Raw genomic sequence first — 15615 nt, forward strand, 5'->3', positions numbered from 1 at the left:
ATCAAGCAGATTCTTAACATTTTTTCCCATCAGAACACTTGTGAAAGATGTGAAAAATACACATGGAATACTCCCTAAATAAAAGCAGATCTTAACAAAAACCTCAAATCATTTTTCAAGGAAAAAAGATGTTGCAGTAATTCACAGTTACCTCATCAATAATGGTGAATTATTTTAGGTTAGGAGCTACAAACTTTTGGCCCATGGACTTAAAGCAGCCTAGCCCACAGAAGCATTTCCTTTGATCTGCATAATATTTTTATTTTATTTTATTTGGCTACCTTGAAAATGGGATGATCTCACACTAATAGAACAATGATCTGGGCTTCCCATTAGGATGGACAAGGTCATGAAAGATAATCACTCCCACCATAACAATAAGAAAACATCATATAACTAAAAAATTGTATTTTGTAAACCCACCAAAGAGCTGGGGATACAGAGAAATCTAAATGAACTAAGTTCTAGAGACAGACAAGCTTTTCATGTGCGAATAGAGATCAGTGGCTCCTTTTATTCTCGGGGACATGGGCAGGCAGAGATACAAATCTGCAATTAAGGAGAACCAAAATTAACTTTTAGTGACCATAAAAGCTGGAATGACAAATCAGATTTTGACTGAGAACTCAAAGTAGAGATGACAAACACTGACCACCAATTCTCCCCCACAGGACTTCTACTCAGTATGCAGTAGCATGAAGACCTAGGCTGGAAAGCAGAGCAGAGATCTCCCACAGAATGAAAATCTGGAGGCAGAAGAGGAAATCAGAGAGAGAGAGAGAGAGAGAGAGAGATCTTACAATCATCTGATATTTAGATCCCTAGGGATAGTCCTGATCCCATCCTGAAGACATTTGAGACCAATGATTTCATTCATCATTGTTGAAAAAGAAGAAAAAAGGACCTCACTTTTCTGAGGGTAAATACAAAGATACTTCAAAAAGTTCATAGAAAAATAGAATTAAAAGATAGTACAGTGCTCACTTTGGCAGCACATATACTAAAATTAGAACGATACAGAGAAGATTAGCATGGTCCCTGCTCAAGGAGGACAGGCAGATTCGTGAAGTGTTCCATATTTTTTAAAAAGTGAAATACCACATGTCCTCACTCTTAACTGGGTGCTAGGAAGGAAGGAAGGAAGGAAGGAAGGAAGGAAGGAAGGAAGGAAGGAAGGAAGGAAGGAAGGAAGGAAGGAAGGAAGGAAGGAAGGAAGGAAGGAAGGAAGGAAGGAAGGAAGGAAGGAAGGAAGGAAGGAAGGAAGGGGAGAGAGAGAGAAAGAAAGAAGCCACAATAATGCACTGAACTTTCAGAAGGAGAACAGACCTAAGGATACTGGAGATGGGGGGAGGGAGGAAGTTTAGGGAATGATTTGTCAGGTAAGGAACATAAAGAATAATTATAATTTGTAATAATGAATATGCTAATAAAAAAAGAAATAGAAAAGATAGTACAAATCTTTCCATGAACTTTTTGGGTCACGCTTGTATTACCTACTTCAGTTTCTACTGTTCTTTTACACACAACATCTAGCTTGTGACACCAAAATCCAAAAAATGCAAAGAAAAATGACAATTATAATTAAGAGAAAAATAGTCAATAGAAGCAGACCTAAGATGACCCAGATAATGGCATTAACAGACAAGAACTTTGAAATGACAATTACAAATATTTTAAGAAATTAGTAAAAAGCATACATATAATAGGAAAAAAAGACAGACACTTTCATCAGAGAAGTAGAAACTCTAAAGAAGAATCAAATAGGAAATTTAGACCTGAAAATAATCAGTATCTAAAATGAAGACGTAACTTAATAATGGACTGAACAAAGCAGAAGAAAGGATCACTAAACTCAAAACCAGCTCAAAAAGTAAATTAGCAAAACTGAACCACAAAGATTAAAAAAAAAAAACGCATTAAAATATATATGTATAACATCAGAGTGCTAGGGGGAAAAATCAAACAGTGTAAAATAAATATAATTGGAGTCCAAGAAGAAGAAAAGTAGAATTGAGGCAAAAGAAGTACTTGAAGGGATAATGACCTAGAATTTTTACAATGTTATGAAACAGATCAACCCACAGATCCAAGAAGCTCAGTGAAACCCAAGTTGGATGAATAAAAGGAATACTACATCTAAGCACATTATAGCCAAACCACTGAAAACCAAAGATGATCAAAAATCTTAAAAGCAAGCAGAGAAAAAAGAGACATTAAATTTACAGGAATAACCTTAAGGTTTACAGGTTTATAGCAGTCTTTTCAACAGAAACAATGGAATTCAGAAAATAACAGAATGACATTGTTTAGATGTTGAAATAAAAAACTGTCACTCTATAGTTCAATATATGTGACAACATAACTCATACTTAAAAAAAAGAAGAAAATACTCATCACCAGTGGACTGCACTAAAAGAAAGACTAAAGGAAGTTCCTCAAGCTGAGAAATAGAAGGAGGCCCAGATCTTCAGGAAGGAATGAAGAACACAGGAAAAGGGTAAATATTTGCAAGTACATTTATTTATACATACTGAATATTTAAAGCAAAAAGTAATAATAACTTTGTAGTATGGGGCTAATATCAAGTAGATGTAAAACACATTAAAATAGCATAAATAGTGGGAGAAGAAGTGAACGGAATCACACTTTGTAAGATTTTTACATTGTTTGTTAAATAATATAATGCTAATTAATACTAATTATATGGTTTATTAAGGGAGAAAAGTTAGGGATTCATATTATAATTTCTAGAATAAGCATTTAAAATAATATTAAAAAGTATAATCTAACAACAAGTGAATAAAGTGGAATAATAACAAATGCTTGATTCATTCAAAAGAAGGCCTGAAATGAGAAATACATATATAAAAAAAGATGGGACAGATAGTAAGAGGGCAAACTTAACCCCAACCATACCCATAATCATACTAACTGTAAATACACCTGACACTCAAATTTTAAATAAGAGAGAGACTGTCTGTTTGGATAAAGAAACGAGCTCAAATTATGCTGTTTGCAAGAGACACACTTTAATTATAAGGATATGGTTTTAAAGTAAAAAGATGAAAAAAGACATACCATATAAACACTAATCAGGAGAAAGTTAGTGTGGCTGTCTTCATATTAGACAAATAGACTTCGAGACTAGGGATGTTACTAGAAATAAAGAGAACATGTTATAATAATAAAAGGGTCAATTCAGCAGGAAGACCTAAGAATCATAAATGCATATGAACCTAATAACAGAGCTTCAAAATACATGAAGCAAAAACTAACATCAGTAAGGGGAGAAATAAACAAATCCACAATCAAAGCTGAAGATTTTAACACTATCTCTCAGTAATGAGTAGTACAACTAATCAAAAAATCAAGAAGTATATAGAAAATTTGAACACTATCAACTACCTTGACCTAATTGATATTTAGGAAAAGACAATATTCTGGGCTGGCCCGTGGCTCACTTGGGAGAGTGTGGTGCTGACAACACCAAGACCACGGGTTCAGATCCCTATATAGGGATGGCCAGTTCGCTCACTTGTGAGAGCGTGGTGCTGACAACACCAAGTCAAGGGTTAAGATCCCCTTACCGGTCATCTTTTAAAAAAAAAGAAAGAAAGAAAAAGACAATATTCAACTACAGAATATAATTTTTGTTGAATTCATATAAAACAGTCACCAAAATAGTCCATACACTGGGACATAAAACAAGTCTTGATAAATCTCAAAGGACTAAGATCATACTAAGTATGTTCTCTGATCACAATGGATTTAAAGAGAAATCATTAACAAAATGAAACCTAAACAAAACATATAGATAATACACATATATAATACATATATAAAATACAAAATAATAATAACGATAATAAGTCACTCCAATTAAAAGGGAAAAAGGAAGCCAAGGAATTGGAAAGGAACTTTACAAAAAAAGATACCGAATGGCCAATAATATCATTATTTATCAGGGAAATGCAAATCAAAGCCACAGTGAGGTACCACTGTATATCCACTAGAATGGCCAAAAGTGCTGATGAGGAGCACAAGAGCTTTCATACATTGCTAATGAGAATGTAAATTGACATAACCTTTATGGAAAACTGTCAGTTTCTAATAAAGTCACATATACCTATCTTACGGCCCAGCAATACTTCTCATACATATGAGGCTACTTCAAAAAGTTTGTGGAAAAATAGAATTAAAAGATAATATGAATCTTTCCATGACCCTTCTAAAGTTCCCTTGCATTTATCCAAGAGAAATGAGCACAGTGTTCACAAAAAGACATATATGAAGGTTCACGGTAGCTTTAGTCACAACAGCCAAAAAGTGAAAACAGTCCAAATATTCCTCAACAAGAGCACAGGTAAACAAACTGTGGCATTTGGTACTACCCAGCTTTAAAAAGGAATGAACTACATGCATGGATGCAACATGGATAAATATCAAGAGTATTATACTGAACAAGAGAAGCTAGACACGAAAGTACACAGTCTGTAAGATTTTATTCATAGCAATTCCAAGATCAGGCAAAGATAATTTATGGCTATAAAAGTCAGTGGTTACCTTGAGGGATTGGGGGCAGGGGGAAGCTATTGACTAGAAAAGGGCACAGGAGAATTTTCTGGGTGGTGGAAATGTTCCATATCTTTATATGGATAGAGGTTACATATGTGAAATGTACACATAATTAAAAATTCATTAAAGTTTGTTGCATGCAAATTATGTCTCAAAAATAAAACTCCACATATATCTGGTTTCTTTTGCAAACATGAGAAAATCTGGCAACACAGGGCCAGTGTTCCCACATAAGCACAATTGGCTGGAGGAATTCACATGCCACTTTGCCACAGACCCCACCACTCTCTATTGCTCACCCCTAGCCCATCACACTCATTTTGGCTACCTGCCTGGCTCCATACTGCCCAGATCCAACCACTTCAGCACATGAGTCAGGCTGGGGGTCCTGAGGGAGGGAACCATGGCAGCCACCCGTCTAAACTGCCAGCCAGCAGACTAATCAGACTCTAGCTGTTTTTCTACCTATTATTTGGAAGTAGGTATATCATACTGAGCCAACAATTCAATGGGACAGGAAGCCTCAAAAGAGAGATCCTGAACTTCTGAATAATAAAGACCACTCAAGCAGTTAATTGAAGAAATGAAAGAAATGTGATGGTATATGCATTCCAAGCCAGGGAAGCAGGTCATACTGATTAAATTTTTTCATCATTTAAGCAAATCATGTGCAAACTCTATTTTAACAGAAGTAGACACTCCCTGTTGCCTCAGTTCAGCCTCCAGATATTGGACTCCACCTTTTTCCTATGGCCATGCTGGGGGACAATATGGGGAGGGGGTCTCACAAAGTAGCTGTCATGGTGGGCCAACAAGCCAAGGCCACTTAGCTTACCAACCTGGCATCTTTTGGGCTGCAGACCTGTGATATTCCAATAATTCATCTACTGGTCTGGCATAACCGTGACCAATCAGAGCTGATACTGGCCAAGTCACTGAAGTAGGGTCCTCATAACTCTTTTAGTTAACGGACGAGTGGGAGGTGTGGGAAGATCACTAAGGGAGGAGCCAGGGCTCATGGAATATTGAAAAGGCTCTTGAGGCAGTGGGTATTTACCAGCCAGCATGAGCACTTATAAGATTTATTAAGCAGTCTCATCATACCAGTGGTTACAGGGCCAGAGTTCAGCTGGAACCAGCTCACACCAGCTCTTGAGGGCCAATTGTCCGTACCCCTTCCCAATTCTGCATTTAGTGACACCAGAGTGGTGGCTCAAAATCAGCCATGGTGGGAGTATTTACACCATGGAAACTGACTAGTGCCTCTAAACAGCACACTACTTCCCTATCCCACCCCCCACCAATCACCCTACTTCCAAGAGCCTGTTTACCAGCAGTACTACAACCAACTACAACCCCACTCAAACTCAGGACAGTCTCTGGACTCAGGGACCCTGGTAGCAGGCAATCTTCTAAGAGCTTTAAGTATACACACTCATTTAATCCTCCCAGCAAACCCACAAGGTATGTCCTACTAGTATCCCCGTTTTACAGATGAAAAACTGAGGCACAGAAAGACTTGCCCAAGGTCACACAGCTACTATGCAGCAGAGCTGAGTTCAACCTTGGCAGGCTGGAGCCAGAATCCACATGCTCCACCCTTACATGACACTGCCTTTTTTCTCTTCTTCCCCCTTTGAAAGCTTCAGTGAGCTGTGGATTTTCTATCAGCCATGATTGCAGAGCCCAAATTACCAGCTGCAGAAAACCTGACTTCCTCGGAGGCAGGGAAGACTCGGGGCTTCAGAAATACTTTCTATTGCTCAGGCCACACTTCTTCAAGAGAATGGGAGATATGTACGTGTAATCTTGAGAAAAATTCCCCTCCCACCACCTCAGTCCCAGGAATGTGCCCAGTGATGCCTCCTAAAATGCAAGGTTAAGTTTTCATTACAAAAACAGGTGGACTGACTACATGCAGTATTATTGGTAATGAATGGTTTTCCACATCCCTGCTCTTGCTGCACCTGCCCTGCCGTGCCCTTCTCTCTCAGATACTGGGGATCCAAGCCCTCCTAGTCTTCCTGGTCCCTTGGGAAATGCGGGCCTGGCCCCAGGCATAACCAGCATGTCCAGCCCTGGCTCCAGCCCCTGAACAGGCCTCTGGGAGGCCCTGGCTAGCGACACCGAGACCAGATGGCCAGGGAGATTACTACAATTTGATTTCCACATAATCCACAAACTTGGATGAGCTAATTTTTCTACACATGCCTTATCTTGTAATCCCAGGGAAAGCTGTGCAAGGCAAAAGCCTGGTTCTGCCCTCTGCCACAGGCCCTGGTGTACTTGGGAAATCCCCTGCTCTACTGGCCAGGTTTATGAAAGCCAAGGAGCTCTGCCAGGGGCCGAGGAGACGCTCTCATCTGGGCAGTGCTGGCTCCTCAGGAGCCTGGTATTTGAAGGCAGGGTCCGGCCCCTAGGCTCCCAGAGGCTCCCAGCCTGCACCAGGGATCTTACACTGGGGCCAGACAGACCCCACGCGGTGTCTGGGCAAAAGCCCAAGCTGAGAGTCAGGACTCCTGGGGTCTCTCGCTTTGGCCACCACTCTGTCTGAGGTCTAAGACAAGTGGCTGTCCATCTCTGGGCCTCGTTACCCCCAAATGGAAAGAGAAAAAGTGAAAACAGGTCATTTAAAGAGCCTACCTTGCTTCACCCATTGCCGTGTGTGAACCCAACACCAGCACCACTGCCCTGTCACCTGTTAGGAACTTCTAGCCACACAGAATCTCCCAAGGCCCCCCTGAGGCAGGCACCCCACCCTATTGACTGTTTCCATCATCCAAGGGTGTCCTTCATGAGCCTGGCATCCTGGTTAATGAGGACGAGATTTAAGTCCCATCTCTGCCACCGACCAGGTGGGGAACGAGGGCCATGCACTAGGAATATTTAGACAACCCTGATTTCCTTGGGCATCTTGTGAGGATCACAAAAATTCAAGACACTGGAGAATCTAGCAGATCCATGCACTCAACGCAAAAATATCTTAAATTGAATCAAATACATGGGAAAATGCTTGGATGTCAGTGTTCTTACTTTATTTTTCTGGCTCTGTCTACCCTTTCAAATTTTACCTCTCCTGAATTCCCACACCCTTTTCATGATTCAACTTAATCCTATTAGCTCATTCTAATGTGTTAAAGACTTGGTGACTTCTGCCTCAAAATATAGCTGCATGTTTGCAATGTCCTTCAATGTCTTAATTCAATTTGTAGTAGGCAGACAGCCTCAGTGGCACTCCCATGACAGAAGGCTTTGGGAAAAGCAAACGTGGGCTTTCTGACCTGCAGCACAGCTTCTGGCCTATATGTCTGGGCTGTGCATACATTTGTGTGTGGCGCCTCCCTGTGGACAGTACATGTTCTGCCTGGGACCCACCCTAATCTCCAACACCCCATCAACCCACGGCAGCCCCACCAGGATTGTGAATCCCACTTTCTTATGTTGCCCACAGGAAGTCGAGGCCCACATGTGGAGTGTATAACTTGTTCAAGATCACACAGTTTCTTAGGCATTCTGCAAACAGGAATAAGTGGTTGGTAATAGTACTTCATAATTCTATAAGCAAGAATGCTAACGCAAAGAGCAGCTTGCCCAAGTCAGTTTCAGAGCTAGGAATTTCAATTTGGGGACCAGTGCTCTGATCATACGTGCACCTAAATCTTTAGGGAGAGAGACAGCCCCATTCTTACCTGTTTATCCCAGGCAGTGATAGTTCCCTCATTTCTGAAGCTATACCTGGCCTAGTGATGCTAAATCTGGTTACACATCATACCTTTGGAGGTTTACACAAGGGCCTGACTCAGCTAAGAGCTGTTCATTCTCCACTCTCCAATAGGCTCTGCCCAAGAAGACCAGGACCCTCACAAGGCTGGGATCTGTCACTGTTGTCATTTGTCATCCATCCGGAGAGGGCTGAAGATGTTCCTGAACTACCCAGTTCAGGGATTCAGAGACACAACAAGCTCCATTCCAGAAAAATCCTAGAACAATGTGTGTGTTGGTGGAGGGAGGGGCATGGGTCACTCTACTCACTCATTCAACAAATATCGAAAACTTTGTACCAAGGTTTGATACAACAAAGATCTGACTACATTCAGAGGACAGGCTGCAGGTCAGAGATGAGAATATGCTAAAGTATGGGTGTTGGCTGAGCAGCAGTCAGGGGCCAGTTAGGAAAAAGCCACTCATGCCAGCTAGTTCAGAAGAGGGAATTTAATACAGGGAACTAGTTACAAAGGTGTGGGAAAGCCAGAAATGAAAACAGGGCATGATGAGGCAATCCAGAGCTTATCAAGAGTAGAAGCCACTACCACCCCTAGGGCTGGAGGGACAGAGGAAGGAGGTGGTGCTCCAGGAGCCTCAACCATCCTGCAGGAACTTGAATCATGAAGAAGGCTGTGGGTGGGAGCTAGTGATACTGGCGGAGCAGGTCTGGGGAGGTCGCATGCTGGGCCTCGATCTCATCCTCTTACCAGGTTCTTGACTCTACCACAGGAAAGAATTTAAGAGCAGAGTCACAATAGAAAGCAAAAGCAAGTTTAATAGAGAGAGAAAGACACACACATCATAGGCAAAGACATTGCCTTCTAAGGGGGTGATTCCCAGTTATGCAACTGGTTATGTAACATAGCCTTGCACATGCTCTGTTGGTCTCTGGAGCATGCTCATTGGTCAAATTCCAACATACACATTAAAAACTACTTAAAATATACTCGGTTCTCTCTAGCACCTCCAGTGGAAGATCATTCAAGGATAAACTCCTTTCTACTGAACATGCTCAGCCACTGAAATTACATAATTCAGCCTCCCACAGTCTCAATCTCCCTGTGTTGATGCTGGAAATAGGTGCAACAAGCAACAGTAACTCAGGACTCAGAAGAGGGACTTGAGTCCTCCCAGAGACTTTTGAGACCAAGGGGAGTGGTGTGAAACCCGAACCCAGGGATACTGAGCACCTCCTATCTCGCTGGAACCACAGAGGACATGCTGGGAATGCCACCTAAGCAAAGAATGAGGAGAAATACTTAGCTTCTCCTCTCTTTGGTCTCTCACCAGTACCTCTTACTAGTCAAATCCAGCTGGAATCTAGTTGGCAAGAAAGCTTCAGAAATGTAATTTGCAGGGGCCATCACGCACAAACCCCTAACACAGAAACACACACACTCGTGTATTGTAAAGCACAGCAGGGGAGGCTGGGGAATGTATCTAAGAGCAACAGGCAAATGACCCAAACAGTGTGTGAGGTGAATATTCAAGTCTACGTGTGATGTGAATGCTCAAGAATGTACATGTGTATTATGATTTCAATGGTATGTGTGCAGAGTGTGCATGTGTGTGCTTTGGTGTGATTGTTCAAGGGTATGTTTGTATCAGATGGATCTCAAAAGTCTGTATCTGTGTGTGATAGAAACAAATACCCAAGGGTTTGTGTGTGTTATGAACATTCAAGGGTATATGTGTGTGATGAGAATATTTAAAGATCTTGGTGTGTATGCGTGTGTGCTATGAATCTTCAAGGAGGTGTATATGTGATGTGAATGTTCAAGACTGTGTCATGTGATACTCAAGAGTGAGAGTGTTTTGTTGGGTGGGGAAGAGATGGAGAGAGGGACTGTCTGTGAGAAATCGATGAGAAGAAGTGGGACGGGGGAACAGAAGTGTACAGAAATGTTCTTTATGTACACGGTAGAAAATGTGGCCATGTGTCTTCATTGGGGACAGATGCTATACTTTTCATGCTCACATATGCACATAAAACAGCTAAGAGGATGGTGTTCAGATTGTACACAAGGTATGACTGCAAGAAACATAAAATTTGCCTTAGCAAACATATTCTTCCCTCCAAATGAGTGTCACCTGCTTAAAAGTTAAATTCTTATTTTATCGATGCAGCCATGGCCCAGTGAAATTTTTGGACTTGCTTTCAGAGTCTATCGATGCACCAAGCAAAAAATCTACCATCATCACTCATAATCACATATTCTTATTGGCTGGAACTGGAATGACCCAGCTTAATCATTTAATCACTCCCATCACTGACTTAAGAACTTCTCCAAAACCCAAATCTCTTTCCTTTAAAAGGAAATGCAAATTTGTCACCTTTGAGGCCAAGCTTCCTTTGGGAGTATGGATTAAAACACAAGCCACATGGCTTGATAATTAGTTGTTGTAGATGGGAGTGTGCAGGGAGCTACAGAAACAACTAGGGACCAGAGGAATAGTATAGAGTCTATAGAATCACATCATATGCGCATTTGACTTTTACAAATTAAACTATTATACTGGGATTTTTTAAGGTGAGACATATAATAATACTGTAAACAGTGCAGACATTTCCAGCCACTATTCTCTTCCATGGTCCCCTGCTCTGGAGTGAGCCTGAGATGGGTGGGGTGACTGTCTCAGATCCTGAGTGTCTTTGTGTGAGCATCTCATGATGCTCAGCGTGATTCAGAATCTTCTTCATATTCTCCCAAATTGACCCAATTCAGGCCTTTCTGGGGGGGGAGACACACTTGCTGTATTAGTCCCTTTTCTGTCACTTAGAATACCTGAAACTGGATAATTTATAAATAAATAAAATGTACTTCTTACAGCTTTGGAGGCTGAGAAGTCCAAGGTCAAGGGGCACATCTGGTGAGGACCTTCTTGGTGGGGACTCTGTGCAGAGTCCTGAGACAGCACAGGGAATCTAAATAGCAACAGGGCAAGAACACATCTTAAGCTCCCTTGCTCTCCTTATAAAACCACCAGTGTCACACCTGTGATTACCCACTCATTCACTAACCCATTAATCCACTAATCCACGAATGGATTAATTCATTCATGAGGGCAGAACCCTCACGATCCAATCACTTCCCAAGGTCTCCACCTCTCAATAGTGCCACATTGGGGATCAATCCTTCCACATGAGAATTGGAAGAGACATTCAAGCCATGGCACTGGCAGTTAAGTGTCCCTCAGTGACAGATGCAGAAATCTTGGTATTTTATACACCATGATCCCTAAATACAAGCCAACTATCTAATCTTGTGCTCAACCAAACAAACCATGATTGATCCCTCATTGGAGGAAACACTGGCCACGTGGGATTCCCAGAGAGACCTGAAACCACCGTGACACCTTTCTAGGGGATATTTCCATGGTAACTTTGACAACACATGAGTTGTGATTCATGCACTGACTTTATAATCAAGCCCCCAGGTAAGATGTGACCCCACACAGGATATCATGGAACTCATTCTCGTGTCTTCAGACAAAACTACTCTTAAGCCATCTTAGACAGCTGAGAACCTAAAATACTCAAATCGTTCCCCTGTGCGCTGCCCTCCAGCCCCACAGAACTCCTTTCAGGCTCTGTGGGCTTCATGTACACACTTCCTACCCTTCCCCTTCCCCAGCTCCCTCCTTATTCTTCAGATCTCAGCTCACCCATTGCTGACTGGGAGGCCTTCCCTGTGCCCTTGATGGGGTTGGGTGCACCAAACACATTTCCCTTTGCTTGTTGATGGGCCTGTTTCCCGCCCCCACCCTCAACATGAAACCATCACGAGGACATCAGCCAGGAATATTTTGATTACCATTTTATTCCCAGTGCTTGGCAATAAAACAACCTCCTCCACAAATATTTGTTGAAGGGTAACTGGAATGTTTCAAGAATTCACTTTAATGTTTAATAACCCTAAATGCTAAGGAATTCTTCCCATGTGTAACTTCTCAAAATTCCTACTGCTTTATTTTTATGCTTACTTCCTCTAACTCAGATGGAGACGACTCATTGACATCCCTGTAGAAGTAATATACACACTTGAAGACCACAACACTTGTCATTCCCTTCTCCAAGTTCAATAACTTCAGTCCCTTCAGTTTCATTGTGCTCTACTCCAAGTTGTCTTCATGTTTTCACATATCACCCAAGTTCAGGTCTTTCCAGGGGTCCATGGGGCTGCAGTAGATTGTCCCTCTGTGACCAGCCCAGGAATTCTATGATACAAGGGTGAGCTCTTTTCTGGTTACTGCAGCACAAGGCACCAACAGCAGCAAAGTCTCTCGTGACACATCATACAAGGCAGCGTGGATAGTCCTGCATGGGAATCAGCATGAGAGACAGAAGTTTTGGAAAATGGTGGAGCTGCAGGTCAGCTTGAAGAACTATGACTCTCAAAAGGACAAACACTTCTTGTGCACTGTCAGGCTTAAGTCTACTCCCTGCCCCAAGCTCTCCATGTGTGTCCTGGGGGACCAGCAGCACTGTGACAAGGCCAAGGCTATAGGTATCCCCCACATGGACATCGAGACTCTGAAGAAACTCAGCAAGAATAAGAAGCTGGTCAAGAAGTTTGATGCATTTTTGGCCTCAGAGTCTCTGATCAAGCAGATCCCAAGAATCATGGGCCCAGGCTAAATAAGGCTGGCAAGTGCCCTTCCCTGCTGACACACAATGAAAACATGGTGGCCAAAGTCAATGAGGTGAAGTCCACAATCAACTCCCAGATGAAGAAGGTGCTATGTCTGACCATTGCCATGGGCTGTGTGAAGACAATAGATGATGAGCATGTGTACATCAACCTGGCTGTCAATTTCCTGATGTCATTGCTCAAAAAATAATTGGCAGAATGTCCAGGCTTTATACATCAAGAGCACCATGGGAAAGCCCCAGTTTGCCTGTATTAAGGGACATCCTAATAAATCCTAGTGCTATATATATATATATATATATATATATATATATATATATATATATATATATACACACACACACACAAAGGTAAGTGTCCAGGCAGCACGGGACAATGGGTGGCTTCAGAATCAGATAGCTCTGGGTTCAAATCCTGACTCCACCATGTATTATCTATGATATCTTCATGGAGTCTCTTCACCACCCCAAGCTTGTCTGATTATCTAAAAATGGCAAGAGGGAAAATTGCTGCACAGGGATGACATGAGAATTAAGTGAGGCCAATTATATGGACAGGTAGGCCTAGCATGAGGTTACATGACATGGTGCCAATACATGGGAATCCAGGTCCCCTTCCCCTCTCGAGGTCACAGCGTCTATCTGTGGCACTCCCTGGAGTTAATGCATGGAGGCAGAGGTGGCCACAAGTACCCCACATCTGTCCTGGTCGGTTACATGCCAGCCTCCAGACACCCCTAAACCACAGAGGCCATGGCACTGGGGATTCTGCTCAGCCTGAGGCAAGAAGCTTCTCCAAAGGTGGTGGCCTAAGGCCAGATGCAGTGAGGGTTTCCAGGGACAGCCTCTCTCCATCCAAAGTGGATGTCAAGCAAATTCTGCCACCTTGTGGTGCTCTAGCATATGATTCCACCCCACCAGTCACAAAGCCCCGCCTTGCCCCCTCCATCCCCATCTGGTTCTTAGTCTGGGGTTTCCTCTCTCCTCTTCTCATTCAGGTCTCCCTGATCTGGATGTGTCCTTCCAAATCCCCTGGTCCCAGGGTGTTCTCGACTTTGTCCAACAGCCCTGTCATCCCCAAAGGCCCCTAGTCTTGGGGGATCCTCATCTAACTGTATTAGGACAATTTTCCCCTAAATGGGCCAAAGGAGAAGCTGGGGGTCTCTCTCCTCCCACTTCAACCCCTTGTTCAACCGCTCAGAAGCTACTCAGGGCCTGGGTATCCAATATTTCAGCCATCAGTGGTGTGTCTGTACTGCCGAAGCCTCCGAATAAAACCTGTTGCTGACTTTTCTGGCCCACTTCTGTATGGCTTAGGGAAGGGTAGCTGGTGTGTGTATGGGGGGGGCGGGTAGCTGGTGTGGGGGGGGGTAGCTGGTGGGGGGTGGTAGCTGGTGTGTGTGTGTGTGTGTGTGTGTGTGTGTGTACACGCACGCGCCTATTCCTTGCCTGGCTGTTCCCACCCCTGACTCACAGGGACCTCCCAGTCCCAGCCCCTCAGCTGTAGCAGTGACTCAGCTGTTTGGACCTAGCCTTGAGCCTCATAGCAGCACCTATTCTGGACACCTCTCCTGGAAGAAGGGAGATGGGCAGTTTCCTCCCTCACTTCCTGTCTTCAGCACTGAAATTCCAAGGCGGGTGAAAGGTGACTAACAGTCTGAAGTGACTGGCCATAATTCAGGCTCAATAAGCTTCTAGGAAATAAAGCACAGAAGGGCAGGGGCCGAGGCTGCCCTGAGATTTCAGGCAAACAGGCTTTATCTTGCTGTGTGTGCTTGCAGCTTAGTGAGCTGTGAGCTCTTAATAATTGGGTTGCTGACCTTTCAGCTGTACTCCTTATTCCCCTGCTGGGCTAACAGAATGGGTCTGCAAGCCTATTCTGTTTTCAGTGCCCCATAATCCTGTGCCTAACAGTGGCTCTGGATTTCCCAGCCCAAGGTGGCACAGGGCTAACGTGCCCAACCAGCTGGACGTAGTTACCGGACTGACCTGCTATACACCCATTTTGAGATCAGCTGATGGAATCCATTAATGTCCAAATTACCCATGTCCCTTTCCAAATAGGTCAGAAATGCTTGGTTGCCACAATGTATTGCCTAGAAAAGGTGAGAATGGGAGTTGTAAATGCTAAAGTTGATACATTAGAATTTAGAAGCCTAAATATGTTGCAAGGAGGGAAACATGTACTGAATGTTTATAACAACCCATGCACAGTGCTAAGTACTTTCACGTAAATTATCACTTTACCTGAGTACTATTATCTTCATTTTACAGATGAGAAAGGTAAACTTAAGAAGGTTAAGAACTAGCTTTGTACGCAGGTATGAGTTCAAATTCTGACCCCACTACTTACAAGAGAGTAGTAACCATAAGCAAATTAACTGACTTGAGTCTATTTTCTATTCTGTAAAATAGGACCTGTCCTGCTGGTTTAAATCAAAACGTACATTGTAGGCAAGGCCCTCACACCATCCCTGGCACTCAGGAGTCACTGTTTTTAGTGACAGAAGTCCTAACTTAACTAAGATCATAAAATAAATTCAAACCCAAGTGCTCTGACTCCGAGTCCAGAGCTCACAGGGAAAGAAGCTGATTCACTTACATATTTTTGAAGTTCAGTTAGG

General features: G+C 42.8%; 1 non-coding gene and 1 pseudogene across 1 annotated transcript; both read left to right on the forward strand.

The window, feature by feature from the left end:
* The window catches only part of LOC134372539 (large ribosomal subunit protein uL1-like), a 155804-nt pseudogene extending 142534 nt beyond the window's left edge, over positions 1 to 13270 (forward strand).
* On the forward strand, positions 977 to 1083 carry LOC134374164 (U6 spliceosomal RNA). Its single transcript, XR_010023039.1, has one exon. It is a non-coding gene; the product is annotated as a U6 spliceosomal RNA (small nuclear RNA).
* Positions 13271 to 15615: the final 2345 nt, after the last annotated feature.

Source organism: Cynocephalus volans, chromosome 3 (genome assembly GCF_027409185.1).
Source record: "Cynocephalus volans isolate mCynVol1 chromosome 3, mCynVol1.pri, whole genome shotgun sequence".
NCBI lineage: Eukaryota > Metazoa > Chordata > Mammalia > Dermoptera > Cynocephalidae > Cynocephalus > Cynocephalus volans.